At 33.1% G+C, this 15000-nt stretch overlaps 1 pseudogene; it reads left to right on the forward strand.

The window, feature by feature from the left end:
• The window catches only part of LOC137657536 (protein unc-13 homolog 4B-like), a 30710-nt pseudogene extending 16948 nt beyond the window's left edge, over positions 1-13762 (forward strand).
• The last annotated feature ends 1238 nt before the right edge of the window (positions 13763-15000 follow it).

Below are 15000 nucleotides of genomic sequence, written 5' to 3' on the forward strand. Positions count from 1 at the left end.
TGTTTGTTTGAATAAATTAATATATATATATATATATATATATATATATATATATATATATATATATATATATATATATATATATATAGATGTCCCAGTCGGGACATCTGATCATGCCTTGATTTCATTATTAGTGAAGACTGAGCAGCCTGTCCCTGATATATCATATTCTTGTAAAATTTATATGAAATCCCAAGCAGACTGGAATGGGATTTTACATGATCTTTTGTGCTTGAATTGGTCACAATTATATAATAGTGTAGATCCGGTTGTCCCTTTGAATGAGAATCTAGTCAACATAATTGATAGGCGTATCCCTTCTCGTGTGCTAAGGTACCGAGTGAAGGACAAACCGTGGTTCAATAATGATTGTAGACGTGCTTTTTTGGAGAAGCAGGAGGCCTATCAACTTTGGAAGGGTAACAGACCAGATTTGACCTGGAACAACTATACTCAGCTTCGAGCTTTTGCTCAGAGAGTTTATGCCTCAACTGAAAAGGAGTACAATTTAACCATAAAAGAAACACTTTCTGGTACAACTCAGGAACATAAATGGTGGTCTACCCTTAAATCTGCACTCTTTGGTGTAGATGCAACAGTTCCTCCTTTACTTAAACCAGATGGCTCAGTCACTCACTGTCCAAAGGAAAAGGCAACCCTTTTGGCTGATGTTTTTGACAGTAAACAGAGTAATGAAAAACTTGAACTTCCTCATTCCTGTTTTCCTGAGGCTAAACTAACTAGTTTAGCTTTTCGATCTCGTGAGATTAAAGCTCTGTTGATGGACCTTGATGCTTATGGAGGTGTAGACCCAAATGGTATTTTTCCTTTGTTTTTTATAAAGACAGCAGATTTCTTAGCTCCAAAGTTATCTGTTATTTTGCGCAAGTTAGCAAGAAGAGGAGCTTTTAGCACTAGTTGGAGGATTGGTAATGTTACTCCTCTATGTAAATGTGTTTGTGGTAGCTCAAGTCCCACTGATTACCGCCCAATTTCCATAACTCCCATATTATCTAAAGTTTTTGAACGTCTTCTGGCAAAACGTCTTAATAGGTTTGCTGAAGGTAATCATCTACTCCCTAGTTTGCAATTTGGTTTTCGTAAAGGCCTTGGAGCATGTGATGCCCTGCTTACAATCTCCAATGCTGTACAGAAATCCCTTGATTGTGGTCGGGAAGTTCGTATGATTGGCCTTGATTTTAGTGCTGCCTTTGACCGTGTTAATCATGAGGCCCTTGTTTTCAAACTGAAACAGTTGGGAGTGGGTGGGTCGTTTCTTAGCATTATTATTGATTTTTTAAGTAATAGATCTCAAAGAGTTGTTGTTGATGGGCACCATAGTGATTATAGGAATGTGATATCTGGTGTTCCACAGGGTAGTGTTCTTGGCCCATTACTTTTCATACTATATACACATGACATGTGGTTTGGCCTAGAAAACAAGCTTGTTGCATATGCAGATGATGCTACTCTCTTTGCATCAATTCCATCCCCTGAATGTAGATCTAGGGTTGGTGAATCCCTTAATAGAGATTTAGCTAGAATTAGTGCATGGTGCAAATTATGGGGTATGAAGTTGAATCCTAACAAAACTCAAAGTATGATTGTAAGTAGGTCAAGGACGGTGGTTCCTCAACATCCAGATCTCAGTATTGATAATGTTTCTTTAAATATGTATGACTCTTTCAAAATTTTAGGTGTGATTCTCGACAGTAAATTTACTTTTGAGAAACATATAAGGTCTGTGTCTTCTTCAATTTCACAAAAAATAGGCTTATTGAGAAAGTCTTTCAAGATTTTCGGTGATCAATCTATTCTGAAGAAGTGTTTTAATTCTTTCATTCTACCTTGTTTTGAGTATTGTTCTCCTGTCTGGTCTTCAGCTGCTGATTCTCATCTTAATTTGTTGGACAGAAACTTACGGTCTATTAAATTTCTTATTCCTGATCTAGATATTAATCTCTGGCACCGTCGTTCAATTAGTTCATTATGTATGTTGCATAAGATTTTTCACAACTCTGACCATCCTTTACATTCAGATCTCCCTGGACAATTCTATCCTGTTCGTAATACTAGTCAGGCAGTTAATTCTAATAGCCAGGCCTTCTCCATCACGAGGCTCAATACTACGCAGTACTCTAGAAGTTTTATTCCAGCTGTGACCAAGTTGTGGAATGATCTTCCTAATTGGGTGGTTGAATCAGTAGAACTTCAAAAGTTCAAAGTTGGAGCAAATGCTTTTTTGTTGACCAGGCGGACATAGTCTTTTTATAGTTTATTTATGACATATTTGTTGTTGATGTTGTTGATAGTTTATTATATGACATGTCTGTTTTGACGTTGTTTCTTATTTTAGAATGATTTATTGTTAATTTGTTCTCTTCATTTATTTATTTCCTTATTTCCTTTCCTCACTGAGCTATTTTTCCCTGTTGGAGCCCCTGGGCTTATAGCATCTTGCTTTTCCAACTAGGGTTGTAGCTTGGATAGTAATAATAATAATATATATATATATATCTATATATATACATATATATATATATATATATATATATATATATATATATATATATATACATATATATACATTATATATATATATATATATATATATATATATATATATATATATATATATTCATGTATATATATATATAGATATATATATATATATATATATATATATATATATATATATATGAGGTTATTTAAACACACACACACAAACACACACACACACACACAAACATACACACACACACACACACATATATATATATGTATATATATATATATATATATATATATATATATATATATATATATATATACATATATATATATATATATATATATATATATATATATATATATATATATATATATATATATATATATATATTTATTTATTTATTTAAAACACACACACACACACACACACATATATATATATATATATATATATATATATATATATATATATATTGTTGTTCTCAGAATATTTTATGTTAATTGTTTATTAATTCTATTGTAGTTCATTTTTTTCCCTATTTCCTCTCCTCACTGGGTTATTTTTTTCATGTTGCAGCCCTTGGGCGTACATCATTCTGCTTTCCAACCAAGGCTGTAGGATGTAGCGTAGCTAGTAATAATAATAATGAATATATATATATATATATATATATATATATATATATATATATATATATATATATACATATATATATATATATATATATATATGTATATATATATATATATATATATATATATATATATATATATATATATATATATACTTATATATATACATATATATATATATATATATATATATATATATATATATATATATATATATATGTATATATATAAATATATATATATATATATATATATATATATATATATATATATATATATATATATATACATATATATATATATATATATATATATATATATATATATATATATATATATATATATATATATATATGTATATCTTATATTTGGAACCGCGGATGATTCTTTATGGATAAAAAGCCCATCGTTATTTAAACCTAACTCTCACACAATTTTCCATTTATATTACGGACCCTTCTTGTCTAGTATCTCTTCCACACCAACATTCCAGTACTTTCAAGATAAATCAGTGAAGGCTTATTGATGATAAAGCGAGAGTAAGCAGTGTTACCTGGACACTGCCGTCCTAGAAATGCTACTGGGTTAGAATTTTAGTGCACCGTATCCCAATGTCAAAGACTATATAATTAGAGGGTAGTGAACTCCGTGGAGTAGGGAAGTCACCTTAAGTTATAGCTTTGGTTATCTCATGTATTGGTTGTAAGCTCAGAAATTAATTTGATTCGCTAAAAGCCTTATTTTCCTCGAGATAACATGTTTTTGTAAACAGAGATCAATATATTTTGATTTTTAATTGAAGTGACTATTGTAGAGAGTTATTTATATTTTCGTGGTCGTAAAAATGCATTTAATTTTCGTTGAATTATAGCATTCCTACTCCATCTAAAAGCTTTATTTTGATTCTGTTACAGGAATTTAACCGACCTCTGCACTAATTGCATCCACCTGATGTTGTGGTAAGTTCTCTATTCCAGGCAAAATCTATATTCTTTAAATTAAATTCCATCCCATATTTGAGTAAAGTTTTTAATTTGGAAAGTTTTGACATTTAAATTCGATAGAAATCTACGGAGGTGTAAATTAACGCTCTGAATATGGAATTATTGTTCGATAAATATCCAATATATGTTATAGAGTAGAGTAACAATCTATTAAGTTTTATGCATTATTTCTTTATGATCATCAAAGTGCTAACACTTAAATCGTATTTTTTTTTTTTTTTGAGACATTCACTACGAGAGTACATTTACCGAATGACTCGTAAAGAGAGACGTTTTAAGGAACTTTTTACATTTAAAGAAATTCTTCTAATTACTGAAATGGTTTATGACAGGGAAGCAAGGGGGGAAGGAAAGAAGAAAAAGAGGCATATTATGAAGGGAAGTACTCCGGAAGCCCCCAGATGCATTCGGAGGGAGAGCAGCAGCGACTAAGTCAATTAATTTCTGATGTTATTGACAGATGCATCGCGTGTGTTAAGTATCTGGAGGACTGCTTCCCTGCAGCTCACCCGGAACAGTCAAATTGCAGTTGTCTTTCATGTTACAGTGAGTTTGTTGGACAAATTTAGTATATTTTTTTCTTTACAAAACTTGTATACATTCCGTGGTTATCCATAACATTTTATATATGATTTATAAAGATATTGTTTGTGCCAGTCTTTTTATTCCTTTTTTTACTTGTATACATTTCGTGCTTTTAGGTAAGATTTTAGCTATTATTTATTAAAAAAAAAAATCTGTTTTACACTTTAAGCTACTGTCGAGGAATTTCTTAATTTTTATTTCTTTATTTATTTATTTACTTTTTTTTTTTTTACTCAAGGGTATATTTAACTAGGATATTTGTCCTTGTAATAATAGATATACTGCTGATGGTTTTGTTATCCATGATACAGCTACGTATTTTTTTTTACTGATTTTGCAAAACAGGGTCAGCTAATTGTGTCCAGTACCTTTTTGGGGGATGGGTATTGGCTTAGCAAGATTGAGAGGGAAATACTAAAACAGAAAATAAACTTGAATTAATTGTGATATAAGTAAACAACTTCCAAGCTTCTTCGTTGTAAATAACTTTTATTCTTCTCCTAGGACAATGAAAAGCATACAGACTCATCCAAAGATCAGAAGCATACTCTTGGAGGATAAGAACTTTAGCCTGAAAAGTGTGATCAAGGTGGCTCTGCAAGGCTTCTCCAAGTAATGGTACGTTCCGGGCTCTGGTTAGACACTAGATTTTTCCAATTCATTTGCAAATTATAATAAAGTTATTTAAATTTTCTCAATTTTTAAGGGAAAAGTTTATTGCAACTATTTCTTAGAATATTTGCTTTAGTTTCTTAAAGAAGGTAAAGTTCATATATCACATAAAGAGGAATATAATAATGGGACACACCGCTTTTGTAATTTTGTGTGAGAAGTTCATATTAAAGGTTTTTTTTTAATGGAAAAGTTTTTTTTTCACTTTTTTTTCTCAAAAAACCCCTCACGATAAAATCGAATAAGTCATTCATTTAATTACCAACCAAACACGTCCAGGAGTGTTGCCTTTAACTAGCCATTTTCTTTCAGACACATTGCATTATAATGGCCATCCACTTTTTAATGGTAGAACAAGATACAGGACAAGTTTCAAAAGTGTGCAGCTGCAGTCGACGCTTGTGATAACTCAGGAAGTTTTTAATGTACTGCAAAACTTGAAAGAATTTTATGACAACGTTTTTATTGAGTAAGTTTCTTTTATTTTTTTTTCTCTTTTTCCCGTTCTTTTCTTTCCTTTTCATGTTTTTTACGCTTTTTTGTTTTTCACTCTTTTATCTTTTCAGATTTTCTCTTTTCGTCCTTTTTATTTTCTCACCTTTTTTTTCGTTTCTTTTGTTTTTTGCCTTTTACCATTTGTTTATTTTTCAGCTATTTTTCAGTCTAATTCTTGCCTTTTTCTAAGTTTTTACATTGTTTTCTTATAGTAACAATCCGTAGAGGAGTTTTCTTCTTTTTGCTCTCGTTTCATAAAAAAAAGAAATGCATTGTGAACGATTTTTTTCATTAAGTGAATTACAAAATGTGTGCTAGTTTTTCTTTCCTTCTTTTCTAATTGTGAATCCTGTTTGGGAAACTTACATGCCATCATTTGTTTATTATTTCTTATCATCCATACCAAAGCTTTTGGCCATTTGAGTTTAGTGATTATTTACTTTATTCATGTTCCTTATACTTTATTCCCTCATCTCCTAATACTGTCATTATTTTTACTTCTGTTGCAGAGAATTTAACATTTGATGCTTGAAGGCCTCTTATCCAGTCATTGTGAAAGAAATGCTGGAAACCGTTGAGCTGATAATTACAGAAGTTTGTCAATGTATAACAAAGTCAGAAGAGGAGATTGGTAAGATTAGGACTTGAGATATTCATTTAACCATTTAGTATTGATAAAACATATTTATAACTTGTCGATCATTTATATTACCTCCTTGCACAACGTTAATTAATTGAATAATATAAAAGTGGCTAGGAAAAATGAAATAACATTCTTTGTTTCTATCTGCTTTTTGTCTTTGGCCATTTCAGTTATTTCTGTACCTTTTGCAGGTGAGGACGGAATAATGTTCGATTTCCTGATTGGTTCTACTTTAATGAAGATCTATAAAAACATTGCTCGTATCTAGCTGTAAGTAAATCACCCTGAACTCCCTCAATGCCAAGAATAAGTAATAATGAATCTACTTAATTTGAGAGATCATATACGAGTAGAAGTGTGTCTTCATCATAGTATTTTTTTTTTTTTTAACTTATGCCAAAATAATTTCTTGGACAATGTAATAGCTTGATCATTACAAATTTTCGTTATAGTACTACTAGAAAATCAGTGTACAGCCCCTATGTTTTTCGTAAATTCTGTTTCCACTGTAAAAACTCCAATGGAATCAGTGTATCATGTCCGTATTCTAACTCAGTAGTATTTCCTAATCATATCTGTAGTTTACGATGTCCACACTTATCGTCAGCGATAGTTGAAGATACTGGAATTCAGATGTTGAGTTCGTTCTCCGAAGATGGAATAGAGAACCAACTGTGTCTCACACAAGACCGAGAAGGGAGGTGCGTAGAGCAGGTCATTCTTAAGGACAATCTAGAGCCCGAGATCCCCAGCGTCCATTCAGCCAGTCCCTGAAGGAAGTTAGGGCCATTCCGCACAGGGTAAGTTGCTCTTACCTCTGTACTTCCCTTGATTTGCCCATTGAAGAAGTTATTTCTTGCACTTTCATGGGTAACTCTATTCATGACAGTGCCAGTTCAAAGATGGCTCTTGAACGAAAAATAAATTAAATCGTGAATTGCTTCAGAAAAAGAAAATTATATATGCCGTACACAACGCAAACGCTCAGGCATACAGTATATATATATATATATATATATATATATATATATATATATATATATATATATATATATATATATATATATATGTGTATATATATATATATATATATATATACATACATATATATATATATATATATATATATATATATATATATATATATATACCTTTATATGTCTCTATCTATGCTCTCTAATTATTTGATTCAGTTTAAAATCTGATGGTTCGAAATGGTATGGCCTGATCGGGAATATCGCACTATGTTGCTGTTGAAAATCTTGAGAAGTCTTTTGCTGCTGAGTATTTCTTACTGCCAGGGGCTCTCTAAGAAGATCAACTTCATACTTCAGGAGAGTGGCCCTGGAGCTAAGGAGATTGCCAATGTCAAGGTATATAGTTCTCTCTCTCTCTCTCTCTCTCTCTCTCTCTCTCTCTCTCTCTCTCTCTCTCTCTCTCTCTCTCTCTCTCTTGTATATATATATATATATATATATATATATATATATATATATATATATATATATATATATATATATATATATATATATGTATATATATAGATATATATATATATATATATATATATATATATATATATATATATATATATATATATACATATATAATCTATTCATGTTTATATATATATATATATATATATATATAAATATGTATATATATGTATATATACATATATATATATATATATATATATATATATATATATATATATATATATATATAGATATATATATATATATATATATATATCTATATATATATATATATATATATATATATATATATATATATATATTTATTTATATATATATATATATATATATATATGTATATATATATATACACATATATGTATATATATGTTATATGTAAATATGCAGTATATCTATCTATCTATCTATATCAATATATCCCATATTGTGAAATATAGCTCACCGCATAAATTCCTATGCTATATACATTTCTGTTTTTATGAGTACCATCATTACCGTTGCCCTCATTATGGTAAAGTTAATGATTAAGATGTTTCCTCCTGTTTCTTTCTCCAATTTGACAGATCTGTGTCGTCATCACCAACATGATCACCATAATGAATGACATGAAGGAATACCACAACATCCTAGGCTTCAGGTTCCTACATTCCCAAACAAAAAAGAAATACTAAAAGGAGATTGAAGTTATGGTAAACATGTCGACGCTCAATATCCAGAACATAATGCAAAATTTCACTTGGAAGTTTGTGAACGCAGTGAGTAGGCCTACTCACCTTGTTAATGCAATTTCAAACTCTTGTTGTTTCGTATATATAGATTATGATATTCTATATTGTCAAATCTATTTCTTACATAGATATGTATAAAATTCGTTCAGCTCTTTGTATGTGTTAACGATGCTCTTTTTAATTGGAACATTTTTGGTTACTCTCTTCTTCACCAAACAGTTTTGTGACGAAGGGAAGACCATTTTTTTCCGAGGTACTATGTGATCCCCAGGGACCTTCCTGTTAAAATACCTATGATTTCCTATTCCAGCCTTTAATAGGATAGTCCTTGGGGACCAGACAACAACCTAACCCCCAAAAATATATTTTACCATTCATTATCTTCGTAATTGATACGCCTACTCATGTATTATATCATGTTGGTATTCATTATCCCAATTGTTTTACCGATTCTTTTTTATTTTGATATATATCAATTTATATCAGTCCATCATTACATATTCATATTTACATATGTAACATATTACTCAACATGACACGAATTGATGTGTTTTCTCTGATGGCTTTCTTTTTCGGTTTCTCCTCCGCACAAAGTTTTTTATAATGTCTACCAATACATAGCGTATGATTTATCTCTTTCATATAATTTTTCTATTTATCCACAATTAAATATATTTTATTTCTCTGCACTTGAAGATATAACATGCTTTTGAACGTTTACTCTGTAGTTACTTTTATTTACCTCGTTTTTCATTTACTTGTTTTTCCATAAGGACATACTTCCTTCTTCCCATCATTGCCTGTACTTTTAATTCATCTTGATGATAAAGGTTTTGTTAGATTTCTGTAGCACACCTATTTTTCGTTATTTTTATTTTTATTGATGATACCTTTTAGTAATATTATTTGCGTTGAAAAATAATGTAATATCAATTTCCATGACTTCAGACGATTAGTTATTCCTCCTAGCCATGAAAGATGCACAGCTAATATGAATGAAACTTCCATTTCTGGTTACTAAGTCATGACCTCCACTTTTGCACTGAGACCATTCTTTGTTCAATGGCTTAACCCACAGACACTGGTTATCAATTCACTTGGCATGACATTCCTTGTAACTCTTATCTTTATTATTTCTCTCACTGAAGATCACATTTTCTCATTTGTTTTAACAATTTTGTTATTTCCATCTACCGCTACCTCTGGAACCCCATGGCAGGAGGGGGTAGGCATCAGTGCATTTCAGGCAGTGTTCTGAGGACATTACTAAAGTTTTCTGTATTTTTTTTTTTTCGGTTCTTTGTGGTAGCCTAATGGAAACGTCTCTGCCTGGCGTTCTGCCTGGCTCAGGTTCTAGATCCGCTCAAGCTCGATAGTTTCTTTAGTGTTTGCAACCTCAGTAAGAAAACGATGGGTTTTTTGGTGAGCCGTCATTGCCTGGGCCTGCCTGGTCCTAGATTGGGTGGAAAGGGGCCTTGGAGGCTGATCATTTGTATATATGATCAGTCTCAAATCAAATTTATTGTCACTGTCCCTTGTCTCTGCCATTCATAAGTGGCCTTTAAACATTTAAGTTGTATTCACGTTATAGCTCTGTGCTTTACTTCCGATTCCACTTCCATACCTTTATCGTGTTGTCCAACATTTTCTAACTCTGACTTTTTCAGTGCAACCAGTTGCACCTTGGTGCTGAGTGGTCTTTCCCAAACATTTTTGTTCTTTTTAGTTCAAATTCCATAAATTAAATCACGTCAACGATCCCTAGAATAGCAGCCATTTCTATCACCTTCTTCTTCTTTCTCTACAAGCATGTCCCTATTTGGGATCGCTGTAATGGCTCTTCAACACATTCTTCCACATGTATTTATTTCGGTCCAGTACATCTTCCTCGGTCAATCCCAACTCCCTCATATCTCTTCACACAGTCAATTCATCACAATTTTTGTTAACCTAACCTGATCCCACTTGATAGTCCTAAATCCATCATCTTCCTTATCGGACGGTCTTCCTCTCGTTTCTTTACATGTCCGTACCATCGCAGTCTACTTTCTCTCACAAATTTAAGAATTAAAACCTACTGATGTTATGTTATAGTCCTTCAGATTAAATGTTGTCATTCCTTTTTCTTTTTAGAGAGAAGAATTTTTGGAGAAGACCCTCATGAAACTGTGTCAAGAGGGTGAGAGCTTGGCTTTCCTGACAGAAGTCCTCTATCCAACCATTGATGCCCTTCGTAAATTCTTAGATGTATCGAACGCCAAAATTATCCTGGTAAACCTTTGGATTAAGATTATAGGGATCGTGAGGGGAATTATCGACAAAGAAAATATTCTAAGTATTGTTGATCGTTATTTTTTAATGAAATAATATAACCGACTCTTTCAAAATTTTCATGACTTTCTCGTGTATGCAGTTACAAATTTGGTTACCTTGCCATAAATACTCCCTTTTTAATTATCATACATCACATGTAATTGCATAAGCATCAAGGTGTGATCAGTGAATGTTTAGAAAGGATTATAGATTTTACATAAAAAGTAATTGCATATTTATCAACAAAAGTAGAATTATTGATATTCGAAGTTTTTACCCTGGTGTTAAGTCTACAGTATATTGATAGATCTCTACTACTTTTACATGAACTCAAATATTAACCTCTAAAGCATTTTGGCAAGAGCCCATTTATTTGAGACGTAATGAATTATGGAAAGTTAAAGTGTATCAAATCATTTTCAAAGTTAGCTATGAAATAGTGCATTATCAATTTTTGCTGCTAAACTTATGTTATATATCGCTATAGGAACTAAGTTACATACAGTGAATCTCAAAAATGATTATCATGATTTTGAAAACTTGGCAAGTGCTATACCAAATTCCCTAACCATTTAATAAAAAAAGAAAAATATATGGATAACGTTAGGAATATTATTTTCTGTATTCATATAAGTCTTTCCCCTGGAGGATGAAAGTTGCATGTTTATGTTCCTTTATTGTTAACAGAATATTAAAATATGTTAAAAGAGATTTTAACACTTTCATTCTACTTCTAAACGGGTTGACCTGATTAGAGAAGTTATAATAGAAATAAAGAATTTAGAATTAATGAAGGCTTTCATTTGCATAGATGGAACCAGAATTTTATAGAAACCTGTTAAAAACACTACGAAAGATCTACGTGGACTTGACGCCTGAATCAGATGAAGCCTTAGATGCTGAGTCGGCCGAAACTGAAGGTAGGAAAAGTGGAATGAATATCAGTCTAAAAATATGTTCTTGGAATCTTAAGGACTTGGCAAAGTCTGTTACTTTATCAGACTGTAAATACATTATAATTAACTTAGTGCCACCTAGTTCAATATCTAGAGTACATTTATCACTGATATGCGTTATCCCTTATTATATTTAGTGATAACTTGTATCTTATATTTAGGTCTTCGTTGAAATATTGATATGCTAATTTTTTTCACAATTATTTCTGAAAGTTATTACAGAACTATTGGCTAGAAATATCTTGCTCACATTTCTAAATGATACAATTATGGTGCGCCAATTGAAATGTCTATTTCTAACTTCCACAATTCATATTTCAAACAGCAGCTCTGATCATCAGTAATGTAGAGCTTACTTTTCCTTTGAGACTACAAGGCGCTGATGGAAGACCTGTCACTCATGGAAAAGAGATCGTCATCATTAATATGCTTGAACTACAAGAAACAGTTCTAAGAGCAAACCGACGGAACAGATTTGTCAACAGCTTCTCTTGTTATAAGGGTAAGAATGAAATGGAATTCATCATTTGATTGTCAGTATCAGGGAGCTCTTGAAACTGAGAATGGATTTAAATTCTGGTAGTTGTATAGTTGAAAGCAGTAAAAAACGCTACTAAACTATAAAAAAGGGACATTTTCCCCTACTATATATCTAGAAGTGTTCGATGACTCAGGCCTAAATTGCTGAGGACTATGAAGAGTGAAGTAGGGATTGATGAATGGAGAAGTATTGATTTAAAAGCTCTAGACAGAGACGACTAGTGAAATCTAACCGAGTCCCATTTTGTTCCAATAGGCGTAGGAAAATATTATGAAAATGATGATGATGATGATATGTTTATAAAAGAATAATGCTAAAACTTCAGAGACACCCCAAGAAACTACATAGAAGATATGAAGAAGATTAGAAACCTCGTTTTCACTACCACTAGAGAAGCCTTACATAAGTATAATTTTTCTTAATAGACAGGGTACGGATTTCCAAAATGTTACTATGGAATATCCATATGCATATGTCCGTCACGCAATTTGTTATCATTGTCTCCCAAATCCTAACAGTAACGATCGTCAGGCCTACAGAACGAAATCCCATATGCATTTATATCATAGGTCGATGTACTTTTTACTTTCAATCTATAAGACAATGTACATTTTACTTTCAGTCTATAAGACAATGTAATTTTTCCTTTCAGATTTGGTTTGAAGAAGATAATAAACTAAGCGTTGATGTCATAATGGCCAAGGACATTGTAGTTCCCCCAGAAGAAGCACATAAAGCTCCTCTTGAATATTACGTTAAAGTCGAGATCGTTACCAAATATCAGTGCTCGAGCGAGAAGACTCGAGTGATAAAGGAGGATCCTGCAACATTTGATAAGCTATTTGAATTGTAAGTTGTATTTTTTTTTTTTTTATGAATAGTTCTATAATTATGATATATGAGAATGATATTCACCCATGTACGGTAATTCGCTTTGAATATTTTCTGCGATCAACATAGCGTTGGTTAATAAAACAGCTTTTATAGTTATGAAATCATTATGGATTTGTGAGATTTTTCTCTAAAAGGTTTTTGAATATAAGAACGCTTTAAATACAATAGAAATTCCCAAGGAAAACTAAAAAGAATATTACCTTTCATTTCAGCAACTTGGACCAAAACTGTGACAATGAACATGAAGGAACCCTGATTTTGACTCTAATGGATCCCAATCTCACCTGATCGGATAGTAGTAGTAGTAGTTAAGATTGCCCAGCCTATTCTGCTGGACACGGGCTTTTGCGTTGGCAGCCCGTCAATGGAGGAATGATCATGTGCTGGGATTGAAACCTTTATTTATTCAAGCACAGGTTCAGGGATGCTTTATTACTATAGGCAAGTCACAGCGGCACATGTCTCTCATGTCTGGCCTTGCGGCCGCTCAGCACCTTGAGCATAGCTGCAATTGCGACCGCTCAGCCCTTTGAGCATAGTCGCATAAGTATAGCCACTCTGGCTTTGCCACTTCTCTGCAACTTGAGCGTGGTTGCAAGTGTGGTCGCTCAGCACCAAGAGCATGACCGTGTGTGGGCCAAGAAACAGGACACCTGGAGCCGAAGTGAAAGGTTTTAGTGGTAGGTAAAAGTGTTGATAGCAGTAAGTCCCAGTAAGTAGGAGAGACTGGGAGAGGAGAGAAGAATCTTAAGTAATAGAGTAAAGTGGCAGTTCAAGGCATAGATGCTTATCCCTGCCCCAGGGGGGTGGGGGTGGAAGGAGGGAACGAAGGGCTTGGGAATCAAAGAGGACTTTGATTACGAGCTGCATTATCAAGGGGATCAGCTCATGCAAGGGTAAAGATGTAACTTGGGCGATGATGGAGGGGATTGACGTAGGGGAGGGAGGATTCTGACTGGGATTGGAGAGCTGCTGGTGGAGCTGGAGCCGGCTTCCGAGGAGGTCTCTGTCGTGGTTTCCTCTGCGGCTTCGGTTCCTCTGTAGCAGTAGTCTCAGCAATAGGGTTGGAGTCTTGCTGTGGTTTCAGTCCTCATAGAAACTCTGGACACCTCTTGTTCTAGGCATGGTGTGGTTTGGAACAGTTGGGGCATTTTGCCAGGGTTTCTCTTCCTTCATTGTGGGCCTCAATGCAGGTCTGTGTTGGATGGAACCCACTGCAGACCCCGCAGACAGCACAGCTTTTGCAGTCGGTCTTGTGGTGACCAAACCGTTGGCAGTTAAAGCAACGGAGTGGTTCCTTTTCTAGGTCCATGATGGGAAAGGTTCCCCACAATCCTAAGTCCAATATAGGTAAGATGGGCCCAATGAAGGTGACAGTGACTTCTTTGGTGGGTTCCTTGCCTCTGCCCAACTTCCTCTTGGCCTGGGCAACATTGCGGCACTCTTCGATGACGGAGACTGGCAACCTAGTTGGATAGCTGTACACCACCGCTTTCCTCTGTTTCCTGGTGGGATCCAGAAAGGTA

The sequence above is a fragment of the Palaemon carinicauda genome, chromosome 18 (assembly GCF_036898095.1).
Source record: "Palaemon carinicauda isolate YSFRI2023 chromosome 18, ASM3689809v2, whole genome shotgun sequence".
Taxonomy (NCBI): Eukaryota; Metazoa; Arthropoda; class Malacostraca; order Decapoda; family Palaemonidae; genus Palaemon; species Palaemon carinicauda.